Here is a 15,498-nt window from a genome sequence, read left to right as displayed (position 1 = left end):
ATTCCGAGACCCTTCCAGATAGCACAATATTCATAGATTGCCCCAAACCCTCACAAAATACCTTGACGTTACACTAAAAAGTCCTTCCTCAGGCACGATGCTTCAAGAATACACTGAAAACCTGAGGAAAAGTTTTGATACTACATTCCAAGACCCTTCCAGATAGCACAATGTTCATGATTTGCCCCAAACCCTAAAAAAAAACCTTGACGTCACACTAAAAAATCCTTCCTCAGGCACGATGCTTCAAGACCAACCTGAAAACCTGAGGAAAAGGTTTGATACTACATTCCGAGACCCTTCCAAATAGCATACCGTCTATGGTTGCCTAACTGGCAACAAAGTTCACGTTACACTTAAAAATCCTTTCAGGCAATAATGCTCAAGACTAACCTGAAAACCTGAGGAAAAGGTTTGAAACTACATTCCGAGACCCTTCCAAATAGCACAATGTTCATGGATTGCCCCAAACCCTCACAAAATACCTTTACGTTACACTAAAAAATTCTTCCTCAGGCACAATGCTTCAAGACTAACCTGAAAACCTGAGGTAAAGGTTTGATACTACATTCCGAGACCCTTCAAAATAGCACAATGTTCATGGATTGCCCCAAACCCTCACAAAACACCTTGACATTACACTAAAAAATCCTTCCTCAGGCACGATGCTTCAAGACTAACCTGAAAACCTGAGGAAAAGGTTTGAAACTACATTCCGAGACCCTTCCAAATAGCACAATTTTCATGGATTGCCCCAAACCCTCACAAAATACCTTGACGTTACACTAAAAGATCCTTCCTCAGGCACGATGCTTCAAGACTACACTGAAAACCTGAGGAAAAGGTTTGATACTAACATTCCGAGACCCTTCCACAGTACAATGTCTATGGATTGCCCCAAACCTCAAAAATACCTTCATGTTACACTAAAAATCCTTCTCAGGCACGATGCTTCAAGACTACATTGAAAACCTGAGGAAAAGGTTTCATACCACATTACGAGACCCTTCCAAATAGCACAATGTTCATGGATTGCCCCCAACCTCACAAAATAATTACATTACACTAAAATCCATCCTCGCAATGATGCTTCAAGACTAACCTGAAAACCTGAGGAAAAGGTTTGATACTACATTCCGAGACCCTTCCAGATAGCACAATGTTCATGGATTGCCCCAAACCCTCACAAAATACCTTGACGTTACACTAAAAAATCCTTCCTCAGGCACGATGCTTCAAGACTAACCTGAAAACCTGAGGAAAAGGGTTGATACTACATTCCGAGACCCTTCCAGATAGCACAATGTTCATGGATTGCCCCAAACCCTCACAAAATACCTTGACGTTATAATTGCCAAACGTAAAATCCTTCCTCAGGCACGATGCTTCAAGACTACACTGAAAACCTGAAGAAAAGGTATGATACTACATTCCGAGACCCTTCCAAATAGCACAATGTTCATGGATTGCCCCAAACCCTCAAAAAATACCTTTACGTTACACTACAAAATCACCTTGTGCACGACTTCAAGACTACACCGAAAACCTGAGGAAAAGGCTTGTTACTACATTCCCGAGACCCTTCCATACCACAATGTTCGCGGATTGCCCCAAACCTCGCTAAAATACCTTTGACGTTACACTGGGAAAAATCCTTCCTCAGGCACGATGCTCAAGATCAACCTGAAACCTGAGGAAAAGGTCGATACTGGCATTCCGAGACCCTTCCAACAGCACAATGTCTATGGATTGCCACAAACCCTCAAAAAATACCTTGACGTTACACTAAAAAATCCTTCCTCAAGCACGATGCTTCAAGACTACACTGAAAACCTGAGGAAAAGGTTTGATACTACATTCCGAGACCCTTCCAAATAGCAAAATGTTCATGGATTGCCCCAAACCCTCACAAAATACCTTTACGTTACACTAAAAAATCCTTCCTCAGGCACGATGCTTCAAGACTAACCTGAAAACCTGAGGAAAAGGTTTGATACTACATTCCAAGACCCTTCCAAATAGCAAAATGTTCATGGATTGCCCCAAACCTCACAAAATACCTTGACGTTACACTAAAAAATCCTTCCTCAGGCACGATGCTTCAAGACTAACTCTGAAAACCTGAGGAAAAGGTTTGATACTACATTCCGAGAATCTCTTCCAGATAGCACAATGTTCATAGATTACCCCAAACCTCACAAAATACCTTACGCTAATTAAAAATCCTTTCCTCGCCGAGCACGATGCTTCCAAGACTACACTGGAAAACCTGAGGAAAAGGTGTGAAGATACTACATTCCTGAGACCCTTCCAAATAGCAAAATGTTCATGGATTGCCACAAAACGCTCAAAAAAATACCTTTTTATTACACTACAAAATTTTTCCTCAGGCACGATGCTTCAAGACTACACTGAAAACCTGAGGAAAAGGTTTGATACTACATTCGAGACCTCAAGATAGCACAATGTTCATGGATTGCCCCAACCCTCACAAAATACCTGACGTTACACTAAAAATCCTCCTCAGGCTGGCTGAGATGCTTCAAGACTACACTGAAAACCTGAGGAAAAGGTTTGATACTACATTCCAAGACCCTTCCAAATAGAACAATGTTCATGGATTGCCCCAAACCCTCACAAAATACCTTCACGTTACACTAAAAAATCCTTCCTCAGGCACAATGCTTCAAGACTACGCTGAAAACCTGAGGAAAAGGTTTGATACTACATTCCGAGACCCTTCCAAATAGCACAGTGTTCATGGATTGCCCCAAACACTCACAAATACCTGACGTTATACTAAAAAAATCCCTCCTCAGGCACGATGCTCAAGACTAACCTGAAACCTATGAAAATGTTTGATTCTACCCTTCGAGACCCTTCCAGACAGCACAATGTTCATGGATTGCCCCAAACCCTCACAAAATACCTTGACGTTACACTCAAAAAAAATCCTTCCTCAGGCCCGATGCTTCAAGACTAACCTGAAAACCTGAGGAAAAGTGGTTTGATACTTGACTCCAGACCTCTTCCAAATAGCACACAACATTCATGGATTGCCCCAAACCCTCACAAAATACCTTGACGTTACACTAAAAATCCTTCCTCAGGCAATCCATCCTTCAAGACTAACCTGAAACCTGGGGAAAAGGTTTGATACTACATTCCGAGACCCTTCCAAATAGCACAATGTTCATGGATTGCCCCAAACCCTCACAGAATACCTTGACATTACACTAAAAAATCCTTCCTCAGGCATGATGCTTCAAGACTAACCTGAAAACCTAAGGAAAAGGTTTGAAACTACATTCCGAGACCCTATCAAATAGCACAATCTTCATGGATTGCCCCAAACACTCACAAAATACCTTGACGTTATACTGTACCTCTCCTCAGGCTCGAGTACTTCAAACTACATCCGAAAAACCTGAGGAAAAGGTTTTGATACTACATTCCGAGACCCTTCTGAAATAGCACATTGTCTGGGCGGATTGCCCCAAACCCTCACAAAATACCTTGACGTTACACTAAAAAATCCTTCCTCAGGCACGATGCTTCAAGACTAACCTGAAAACCTGAGGAAAAGGTTTGAAACTACATTCCGAGACCCTTCTAAATAGCACAATGTTCATGGATTGCCCCAAACCCTCAAAATACCTTGACGTTACACTAAAAAATCCTTCCTTGTGGCAATGATGCTCAAGACTAACCTGGAAAGTCTGAGGAAAAGGTTTGATACTACATTCCGAGACCCTTCCAGATAGCACAAATGTTCATGGATTGCCCCAAACCTCACAAAATACCTTGACGCACACTAAAAAAATCCTTCCTAGGCTCGATGCTTCAAGACTAACCTGAAAACCTGAGGAAAAGGTTTGATACTTCATTCGGACACCTTCCAAATAGCACAATGTCTGGGTGGATTGCCCCAAACCCTCTGCCAAAATAATTCTTGACGTTACACTAGTACCCTTCCTCAGGTACTGATGCTTCAAGACTAACTCTGAAACCTGAGGAAAGGTTTGATACTACATTCCAAGACCCTTCCAGATAGCAACTGGCCAAATGTTCATGGATTGGCCCTGCAAAACGCCTACAAATACTCCTTAACGTTACACTCAAAAATCCTCCCCTCGCAATGATGCTTCAAGACTAACCTGAAAACCTGAGGAAAAGGTTTGATACTACATTCCAAGATCTCTTCCAAATAGCACACAATGTTCATGGATTGCCCCAAACCCCTCACTACAAAAATACCTTTGACGTTACACTAAAAAATCCTTCCTCAGGCACTATGCTTCAAGACTAACCTGAAAACCTGAGGAAAAGGTTTGATACTACATTCCAAGACCCTTCCAGATAGCACAATGTTCATGGATTGCCCCAAACCCTCACAAAATACCTTGACGTTACACTAAAAAATCCTTCCTCAGGCACGATGCTTCAAAACTAACCTGAAAACCTGAGGAAAAGGTTTGATACTACATTCCGAGACCCTTCCAGATAGCACAATCTTCATGGATTACCCCAAAACCTCACAAAATACCTTGATTTACACTAAAAGTCCTTCCTCAGTACCCATGCTTCAAGAATACACTGAAAACCTGAGGAAAAGTTGATACTACATTCCAAGACCCTTCAGATAGCACAATGTTCAAGGATTTGCCCCAAACCCCAAAAAAACCTTGACGTCACACTTCAGTAAATCCTTCCTCATGGGCACTCCATGCTTCAAGACCAACCTGAAAACCTGAGGAAAAGGTTTGATACTGGCATTCCAGACCTCTTCCAAATAGCACAAATGTCTGCGGGCTGCCCTAATCCCTCACAAAATAAGTTCACGCGTGATTTAAAAAAATCCTTCTCAGGCACAATGCTTCAAGACTAACTCTGAAAACCTGAGGAAAAGGTTTGAAACTACATTCCGAGACCCTTCCAAATAGCACAATGTTCATGGATTGCCACAAACCCTCACAAAATACCTTGACGTTACACTAAAAAATTCTTCCTCAGGCACAATGCTTCAAGACTAACCTGAAAACCTGAGGTAAAGGTTTGATACTACATTCCGAGACCCTTCCAAAATAGCACACAATGTTCCGTGGATTGCCCAACCTCACAAAACACCTTGACATTACACTAAAAATCCTTCCTCAGGACGATGTCAAGACTAACCTGAAAACCTGAGGAAAAGGCTTGAAACTACATTCCGAGACCCCTTCCAAATAGCAATAATCTTTCATGGATTGCCCCAACCATCATTAAAATACCTTTGACGCACTAAAAGATCCTCTCTCTGTGCACCGATGCCTACACTCACACTGAAAACCTGAGGAAAAGGTTTGATACTACATTCCGAGACCCTTCCAAATAGCACAATGTTCATGGATTGCCCCAAACCCTCAAAAAATACCTTCATGTTACACTAAAAAATCCTTCCTCAGGCACGATGCTTCAAGACTACATTGAAAACCTGAGGAAAAGGTTTCATACCACATTACGAGACCCTTCCAAATAGCACAATGTTCATGGATTGCCCCAAACCCTCACAAAATACCTTTACATTACACTAAAAAATCCTTCCTCAGGCACGATGCTTCAAGACTAACCTTGAAAACCTGAGGAAAAGGTTTGAAACTACATTCCGAGACCCTTCCAAATAGCACAATGTTCATGGATTGCCCCAAACCCACACAAAATACCTTGACGTTACACTAAAAAATCCTTCCTCAGGCACGATGCTTCAAGACTAACCTGAAAACCTGAGGAAAAGGTTTGATACTACATTCCGAGACCCTTCCAGATAGCACAATGCTCATGGATTGCCCCAAACCCTCACAAAATACCTTGACGTTACACTAAAAAATCCTTCCTCGCACGATGCTTCAAGACTACACTGAAAAACCTGAAGAAAAGTATGATACTACATTCCGAGACCCTTCCAAATAGCACAATGTTCATGGATTGCCCCAAACCCTCAAAAAATACCTTTACGTTACACTACAAAATCCTACCTCAGGCACGATTCTTCAAGACTACACTGAAAACCTGAGGAAAAGGTTTGTTACTACATTCCGAGACCCTTCCAGATATCACAATGTTCATGGATTGCCCCAAACCCTCACAAAATACCTTGACGTTACACTAAAAAATCCTTCCTCAGGCACGATGCTTCAAGACTAACCTGGAAAAACCTGAGGAAAAGGTTTGATACTACATTCCGAGACCCTTCCAAATAGCAATAAATGTTCATGGATCACAACCCTCAAAATACCTTGACGTTACACTAAAAATCCTTCCTCACACGATGCTTCAAGACTACACTGAAAACCTGAGGAAAAGGTTTGATACTACATCTGGACCCTTCCAAATAGCACAATGTTCATGGATTGCTCCTAAACGTTCACAAATACCTTTGACGTTACACTAAAAAAATCTTTCCTCAGGCACGATGCTTCAAGACTAACCTGAAAAACCTGAGGAAAAGGTTTGATACTACATTCCGAGACCCTTCCAACAGCACAATGTTCATGGATTGCTCCTGCAAGTTCATTAAAATACCTTGACGTTACACTCAAAAAATCTTTCCTCAGGCAATTTATGCTTCAAGATCAACTGAAAACCCGAGTGAAAAGGCTTTGATACTACATTCCGAGACCTTCCAAATAGCACACAATGTTCATGGATTGCCCCAAACCTTCAGCTAAAATACCTCCACGCACTACAAAATCCTTCCTCAGGCAATTTCCATGTTTCAAGACTACACTGGAAACCTGAGGAAAAGGTTTGATACTACATCTCGAGATCTCTTCCAAATAGCACAATGTTCATGGATTGCCCCAAACCTCACAAAATACCTTTATGTTACACTGGGAAAATCTTCCTCAGGCACGATACTTCAAGAGTACACTGAAAACCTGGAGGAAAAGGCGGATACTACATTCGAGACCCTTCCAAATAGCAATAAAATGTTCATGGATTGCCCCAAACCTCATTAAAATACCTTTAATAAGCACTAAAAATCCTTCCTCGTGCAATGATGCTTCAAGACTAACCTGAAAATCTGAGGAAAAGGTTTGATACTAAGTATCTCCGAGACCCTTCCAAATAGTACAATGTTCATGGATTGCCTCAAACCTCACAAATAATTTCACGTTACACTAAAAATCCTTCTCAGCACGATAAGCTCAGAGAAATTTAAAGGAGAGACAATTATTCATGTAAAACAAAAAGCTGTTTCCTGAAAGGTAGGAATGTTGGGAAAGAAGCAGCAAAATTTGATGGAGATATGCTATTTCATATGCAACTTATTGGGAAATTTACTGGACATACAAGCAGAGAAATTTAAAGGAGAGACAATTATTCATGTAAAACAAAAAGCTGTTTACTGAAAGGTAGGAATGTTGGGAAAGAAGCATAAAAATGGAGATAGCTATTTTTGCAAACTTTTGGGAAATTTGGGATATAGAAGAGTTTTAGAAATTTGAGTTGGAGATATACCATTTATAAAGAGTGAGTTTTAGAGTTTTAGTGAGTTTGAGATTGGGAGGAGAGTTGGGGAGTGAGGAAATTTGGGAGGAGAGTGAGTTGGAGAGTGAGTTTGAGAGTTGGGGAGGGAATTTTTAGTGAGTTGGAGAGTTGAGGGAGTTTTGAGGAGTTTGAGAGTTGGGAGGGAGTTTTAGTGAGTTTGAGAGTTGAGTTTTTTGAAGTGAGTTGGGGAGAGGAGTTTTTAGGGAGTTTGAGAGTTGGGAGGAGTTTTAGTGAGTTTGAGAGTGAGTTGAGTTGAGGAGGGAGAGTGAGTTGAGAGTTGGAGGGAGTTTAGTGAGTTTGAGAGTTGGGAGGGAGTTTTAGTGAGTTGGAGTTGGGGTGAGTTTGAGGAGAGTTGGGAGCGAGTTTTAGTGAGTTTGAGAGTTGAGAGTGAGTTTTAGTGAGTTGGAGAGTGAGTTTTAGAAAGTTGGAGAGTTGAGAGTTAGTTTTAGTGAGTTGGAGAGTGAGTTTGAGAGTTGAGAGTGAGTTTTAGTGAGTTGGAGAGTGAGTTTTAGTGAGTTGGAGAGTTGGGAAGGGTTTTAGTGAGTTGGAGAGTGGGGAGTGAGTTGTAGTGAATTGGAGAGTTGGGAGTGAGTTTTAGTGAGTTTGAGAGTTGAGAGTGAGTTTTAGTGATTTGGAGAGTGAGTTTTAGTGAGTTGGAGAGTGAGTTTTAGTGAGTTGGAGAGTTGGGGAGGTAGTTTTAGTGAGTTTGAGAGTTGGAGATTGAGTTTTAGTGAGTTGGAGAGTTGGAAAATGAGTTTTAGTGAGTTGGAGAGTGAGTTTTAGTGAGTTTGAGAGTTGAGGAGGGAGTTTTAGTGAGTTTGAGAGTTGGGGATGGAGTTTTAGTGAGTTGGAGAGTGAGTTTGAGGGCTGGGTAGTGAGTTTTAGTGAGCTGGAGGGTGAGTTTTAGTGAGCTGGAGAGTTGGGGAGGGAGTTTAAGTGAGTTGGAAAGTGGGGAGTGAGTTGTAGTGAGTTGAAGAGTTGGGAGTGAGTTTTAGTGAGTTTGAGTGCTGAGAGTGAGTTTTAGTGAGTTGGAGAATGAGTTTGAGAGTTGAGAGTGAGTTTTAGTGAGTTGGAGAATGAGTTTGAGAGTTGAGAGTGAGTTTTAGTGAGTTGAAGAGTGAGTTTTAGTGAGTTGGAGAGTTGAGGAGGGAGTTTTAGTGAGTTGGAGAGTGGGGAGTGAGTTGGAGAGTGGGGAGTGAGTTGGAGAGTTGGGAGTGAGTTTTAGTGAGTTTGAGAGTTGAGAGTGAGTTTTAGTGAGTTGGAGAGTGAGTTTTAGTGAGTTTTAGAGAGTTGGGGAGTGAGTTTTAGTGAGTTGGAGAGTGAGTTTTAGTGAGTTGGAGAGTTGGGGAGGGAGTTTTAGTGAGTTTGAGAGTTGGGAGGGAGTTTTAGTGAGTTTGAGAGTTGAGAGTGAGTTTTAGTGAGTTGGAGAGTGAGTTTTAGTGAGTTTGAGAGTTGGGGAGGGAGTTTTAGTGAGTTTGAGAGTTGGGGATGGAGTTTTATTGAGTTGGAGAGTGAGTTTGAGGGCTGGGTAGTGAGTTTTAGTGAGCTGGAGGGTGAGTTCTAGTGAGTTGGAGAGTTGGGAGGGAGTTTAAGTGAGTTGGAAAGTGGGGAGTGAGTTGTAGTGAGTTGGAGAGTTGAGAGTGAGTTTTAGTGAGTTTGAGAGTTGAGAGTGAGTTTTAGTGAGTTGCAGAGTGAGTTTGAGAGTTGAGAGTGAGTTTTAGTGATTTGGAGAGTTGGGGAGTGAGTTGAATTGCTTCTCTCTCTCTCTCTCTCTCTCTCTCTCTCTCTCTCTCTCTCTCTCTCTCTCTCTCTCTCTCTCTCTCTCTCATCCTTGTGCTGCATCACTCTCATTCCCATTCCCTGTAACAATCCATTCCCATTCCCCTTTGGCAATCCATCCCATTCCTGTTGAACAATCCATTCCCATTACCCTTTAACAATCCATTCCCATTCCCCTTCAACAATCCATTCCCATTCCAATTTAGCAATCCATTCCCATTCCTGTTGAACAATTCATTCCCATTACCCTTGAACAATCCATTCCCATTACCCTTTGGCAATCCAATCCCATTCCCGTTGAACAATCCATTCCCATTACCCTTTAGCAGTCCATTCCCATTCCCATTCCTGTTGAACAATCCATTCCCATTACCCTTTAGCAGTCCATTCCCATTCCCCTTGAACAATCCATTCCCATTACCCTTTAGCAATCCATTCCCATTCCTGTTGAACAATCCATTCCCATTCCTGTTGAACAATCCATTCCCATTCCTGTTGAACAATCCATTCCCATTCCCCTTTAGCAATCCATTCCCATTCCCCTTTAGCAATCCATTCCCATTCCCCTTTAGCAATCCATTCCATTCCCTTGAGAAGAAGAAGAAGAAGAAGAAGAAGAAGAAGAAGAAGAAGAAGAAGAAGAAGAAGAAGAAGAAGAAGAAGAAGAAGAAGAAGAAGAAGAAGAAGAAGAAGAAGAAGAAGAAGTGCTTGCTGTGATATTATAGGGTCTGTGTTCCTTAACAGACTCTGTTACTTAACAGAAATCTGTAAAATAATGAAGTGCAGTGTATAAAGAGGCTCTTTGTTCCTTAACAGACTTTGTTCCTTATCATATACTAGAGGGGAATTAGCAAATCACCAGGACAAAAATCATATACAGCTGAAAATTGGCACAAAGGTCGGGGATTGTGTCAGGAATGACCAAAAAAAAAGCCCTATTGATTGGGGGTTGGGAACTCCCTTTTTTTGGTGGGGGGGTGGGGGAAGTAAAATGCAAATGGCCTAGGGAAAATGACGGAACTCTGTGCATGCAGGAATGAATGCGATTTGGATCATAGAAGTCAATAAATAAAAGTGCCAGAGCTTTTAAATAATTGATTTAATCATACCGAATTTTACTTGATCTATGAAGATTAAATGTTTTTTAATAGATAACCAATTTTGACGAAACTAGCTGGGCATTGCAGAAAACACATCTATTTTTCAGAAGTCCCTGGTCAGCCAAACGTTGTTTGCTTCAGTGACATGACCTCTTTTATATTAGAAAGCTTTAAGAATACGAAAGAACAGACACCAAATGACATCATAACTACTGCTGCCAAAATAATCAAAAGTGATATCAGAGAGATCACTGCTGATAAGTCAAAATATCCTTCCACTGAAGAGCTGAGTGATATAGATTATGAAACAAAATGGGTGCCTGAAAGTTTGAAAATATTTCTTAGCAGTCTTGTATCTTCCAATCTTAAACAACTCAGCATAGGTCAATGCATCGTACAAGCATCAAGACCAAGGTCATTAATAGTACCAATACCCTTTGGAATCGGCATTGATATTGACAAGTCATTTGGTACAAAGTGGCTTGTGGATCACCTGGCAAAATTTGATTTTCTGTCACCTCTGATGAGGTTAAATTATTCAAACAGTCTGCTGCAGCCTGTCAACTCACCACCTTTGAAGATCAGGAAGCCCATTTTACCCAATGGGTGGCAGATAATGTTGACCACAATATACGGACATTGACTGGAAAAGGAACCTTTCATGGAATGGGCATTATTTCTGTTAGCTCTAAAAAACCTAAATACAAAGCAGTAAAACGTTTGAAACATAACTCAAGCGTGGATTTATCGTCTACTGTCGAAATTATTCCATACAATGGGTCAAGTTACCATGGTCTATTGAAGCTGAATCTAAAGCCAATGAAGGACCTTTTCCTCAGAAAATTCCACTCCCCTGAAATGAACTTAGATCTGGTATGGCATGCATCATGGTTTTTACCTCAAAGAATCATTCACGTCCAAACTGGTCAGGTTACATGATGCACGTGACATCGCAACAAAACACCCTTTATGAAGAAGCCTCAGTTAAGTTTTTACCCATAATTGATCTAAACCCATCCGATGAGACATGCATATTCTCCACCCTCCTCTTTGTAATTGAGGAAGCCAAGAAACATAAAATTCCTACACCTTGTATAACTTTCGACCAGCCCTTATGGCAGAAAGCCATTGGTATCATCAAGGAGCAAAACCTTGAAATAGTGTGCCGATTAGGTGGTTTCCACATGTTAATGAGCTTCTTAGGTAGCATCGGAAACCTTATGAAAGGAACAGGTTTAGAACAAGCTTTTGAAGAAGTTTACTCTGAGGATACAGTGAAGCACATATTTTCAGGTCATGCAGTAGCAAGGGCACTAAGAGCTCATTTTTTTGGTTCAGAGTGCATTGGTCAGTCATATCATTAGTGAATTAAGGGAAGAAGAAAAATTAGATATATCTGAGTTTGAGAATATCTATGTAAGATCAATGGAGAATGGCATGGATAAACAGGATTTGATTGAGTTAGGCAACAGTAAAATTCTGAAAGATGCTGAAGTCATCTTATCAACCTATTTTAAAGAAAGATCAGGTGTATCACGCACAGCAAAGCTTTGGCTGCTTTATGTTGATTATGTTAGTATCATCAAAGAATTCCTTGTTGCAGAGAGGACTTGCAACTGGTATCTTCATATTCAATCTACCACAAAAATGATGAACTTATTTGCAGCCTCGGGACATATTAACTATGCAAAGTGCTCTAGGTTATATGTACAAGAGATGCAAGGCCTAACTAAAAGTAACTTGTGGCTACACCAACAGTTCTTAGATGGTCACCATGCTGTGCGACGTTCAGGTAGATTTTGGGCTGGCCTTTGGTCCGACCTGGTAACAGAGCAAACATTGATGCGTTCCATAAAATGCAGTGGTGGATTAACTAGAGGGAGAGGGTTTGGTGAAAATGTTCGAAATATCTGGGCTATGAGTATCAGTCAGAGTGCTGCTATTCATGAGGCAATGACTAAGTTATCAGGTGTCAATGTTGGATCCACAGATCAAAATATTGAAATGGGAGTGACACGACTAGAACGTGATTATGAACACTGCCAAATGTTTTATGACTGGTTTGAGGTTAGAAATCCATTTAGCATGAAAGATGGCAACCTCCACTCATTGTCGTCAGGTGTTGCATCTGTGCATGGAAAAGACACTGTAAATTGTGATGAAGCTGAGAGCATTGGAGATCGCATACACAAGAGTCTAAATGACGTCAATTTTACAGAGGCAAAAATCAAGAAGAAAGATCAATTTGTTTCGTTGGATGCTCTTACACGAAGTGTAAGCATTGATGAGAAGAACCCAATTATAGTCAATCCAACCCTTTTATTTACAAGGCTGGCAGCAATAGCAGAAAGAGAGGAGAACGTTGAGCTGTATTTTGACTTTGAGCTTACCCACCACCCTCAATCTCTATTTACAAATGAACTCATGAGGAAACCAGATAAGGCATCCTTGAGAAACATTCTGCTGACAAATAATGTACAGAAACCAACAGAAGATGTTGTTGGCAAATATGTAATTGATGGTGGCGCACTCCTTCACCGAGTTAGTTGGCACAAGGATATGTTGTTTACCAAAATTGCAGAAGCGTATGTAAACTATGTCAGGAAGAAATATGGTAACTCATACATTGTCTTTGATGGATATAACGAGGCTTGCATATCAGTTAAGTCTAATGAACACACTAGAAGAACAAGGTCCAAAGGGTCCTCCCAAAATGTAGTGATAAGACCAGAAAATCAAGTGCCATATTCAAAGGAACGTTTCTTATCAAATCAGCATAACAAGAGCCAGCTAATTTCACTATTGTCGGATTTTCTAAGAAAAGATGGCCAAATGGTACATGTCTGTGAAGGTGATGCCGATACTAAAATTGTGGCTACAGCTTTGGAAGTTGCAAAGGACTCTACAACAATTGTTGTATCAGATGATACAGATGTAGCTATAATGTTATTATACCACTGGATGAATGACCTATCAGAAATCTTCTTTCTTCAAGAGCGTGACAAAAAGTGCTGGAGCATAAAAGAATCTGTTCACCAAGTGAATGACTTGAAAAATCATTTACTGTTTATTCATGCATGGTCCGGCTGTGACTCCACCTCAGCTATCTTCGGTAAAGGAAAGCCAAGCTTTTTGAAACTTGTTAAAAAGTCAACAGTCATCCAATCTGCCTCTGACACAATGTCTGATTACTGGGCCACCAAAGAAGAAGTGGGGCATGCTGCTGTGAAGATATTCACAGTACTATATGGTGGAACTACTGAGTCTTCATTAAGAAAGATGCGGTTAGTATATCTTTCTGATTTATCACATGGTAAAGGTTTCATCTAGTATTACAGAACTTTAATCCTTTGAACTTCACCAAGGGGGCTGTGCCCATCCATAAGATTTTTATCTTGCATATCAAGCTGAACCCTGTCAATAGTGAAGATAATTTTCAAAATATGAATTTTATAGTACAAATTCTTTCATCATAGCATGTGAAAGATAACAATTTCAATATCAATAGAAGTAAACAGACAATATATCTTGCTTTTTGTCAGATAGTTCGAAAGTTGATTGTGGACCTGAGAGGGTTAAAATTGATGGCAAATATTTGCTTCAGGTACTTCAAATATCATCAAATGGTTTCTGAAGGTTTGACAGAGCCCAGAAAGCTTCCTCCAACAGAGCAAGCAGCATACTACCATGGGCAAAGAGTTCATTTGCAGATCATTACATGGAAAATGCTCAACAATAAACTTAACTTGAGCCTACCAATTGGGGTTGGAAACAAGTAGATAACTGATTAGTTCCTATACCAACGGATAAAGATATTGCACCTTCGAATTTACTGAAAGTCAGTCTGTGCAAGTGTAAATCTTCATCAAAAAATCAGTGTGGTACAAATTTGTGTTCTTGTAAAAGACATGGCTTGAAATGCATGTCAGCATGTCATGAATGTCATGGAGAATATTGTAATAATAAACAGGTAAACTACATTCTTTAAGATTCTGTTAGTCAAGTATTCTTAACTTTATTTCTAAGTTGAACGAAATGTCATATGAATGAGAAAAAATTGTTGAAAACATTTTCGCTATTGTTTTTTAATGGTGAAGTTTAGAATTTTAACAATGAAACGTTTTTTTTTTCAGGCAGTTGAAGAATTTGGTGCCATTGAAAAAGAAGAAGATGGAATAGATATCCTAGAATTAATAGAAGATGATCTATTCTAACTGAAAATATTTTGATAAATGAATAATCTATACTACAGAAATTAGTAATTATAAGCTCTTGTTATCATTTCATATCAATTCTCCTTTACCTGGTCAATTTTAAGGAAACGTTCATATCTGAGCAGTTCTAGAACAAAATTTCTTATCCAATGATGTATAAGCTTTAATGATTTGGGCATCTCAAAATTTTGACCTCTTGTCCATATACCCCCCCAAAAAACAGAATTCCCAGGTTCCAATCAATGGGGCTTTTTTTTCTGATATTCCTGACACTATCCCTTCCCTCTATACCAATTTTCAGCTTTATATTATTTTTGTCCGGGTTAAGGGGTATTTTGGCCTATTTCTCCTCTACTAATAAATCTAGGAAGTATTCAAGCAGAAGCTTTAGAATAGGGTCTGTGTTCTTTAACCAGAAATCTGGGAAATATTCAGGTAACAGGCTCTTAAATAGGGTCCTTGTTCCTTAACAGACATTGTCACCTATCAGAAAGCTGGATCATAAAGTGTCTGTTAAGCGGAGATACTAATTCCTATCCTAGGTTGAATATTATAAGAGAAAATAGAAGGAAAATGAAGAAAAATATAAAATTTATACTGAACACTCACCATCATCATCATCTTGTTGAGGTCCTTCAGTGGAGGATTCTTCCAAATCTCAAAAAGTCAGACAGAGAAATCTGCAAAGACTTGTCACTTGTAACAGACTTTTATTGTATTTACAGAATGAGCTTTGATGCAACATTGCAGAACAGACTTACAAAATACCTTGATTCACTAAAAATCCTCTGTCTTATAAACATTTAAGAGACCCTTGAAAATATTGAAACCTCACAAAATAACACTAAAAATATAAAATTTATGAAAACTGAACA

At 40.0% G+C, this 15,498-nt stretch overlaps 1 long non-coding RNA gene across 1 annotated transcript in view; it reads right to left on the bottom strand.

The window, feature by feature from the left end:
- Positions 1-15,294, bottom strand: part of LOC136838089 (uncharacterized) — a 131,000-nt gene extending 115,706 nt beyond the window's left edge. Inside the window, exon 1 of the long non-coding RNA XR_010852858.1 lies at positions 15,233-15,294. This is a non-coding gene — a long non-coding RNA (uncharacterized lncRNA). The remainder of the gene's footprint in view (positions 1-15,232) is intronic.
- Between the last annotated feature and the right edge of the window lie 204 nt (positions 15,295-15,498).

The sequence above is a fragment of the Macrobrachium rosenbergii genome, unplaced genomic scaffold, assembly GCF_040412425.1.
Source record: "Macrobrachium rosenbergii isolate ZJJX-2024 unplaced genomic scaffold, ASM4041242v1 13917, whole genome shotgun sequence".
Taxonomy (NCBI): domain Eukaryota; kingdom Metazoa; phylum Arthropoda; class Malacostraca; order Decapoda; family Palaemonidae; genus Macrobrachium; species Macrobrachium rosenbergii.
This window is presented reverse-complemented; position numbering and strand designations above follow the sequence as displayed.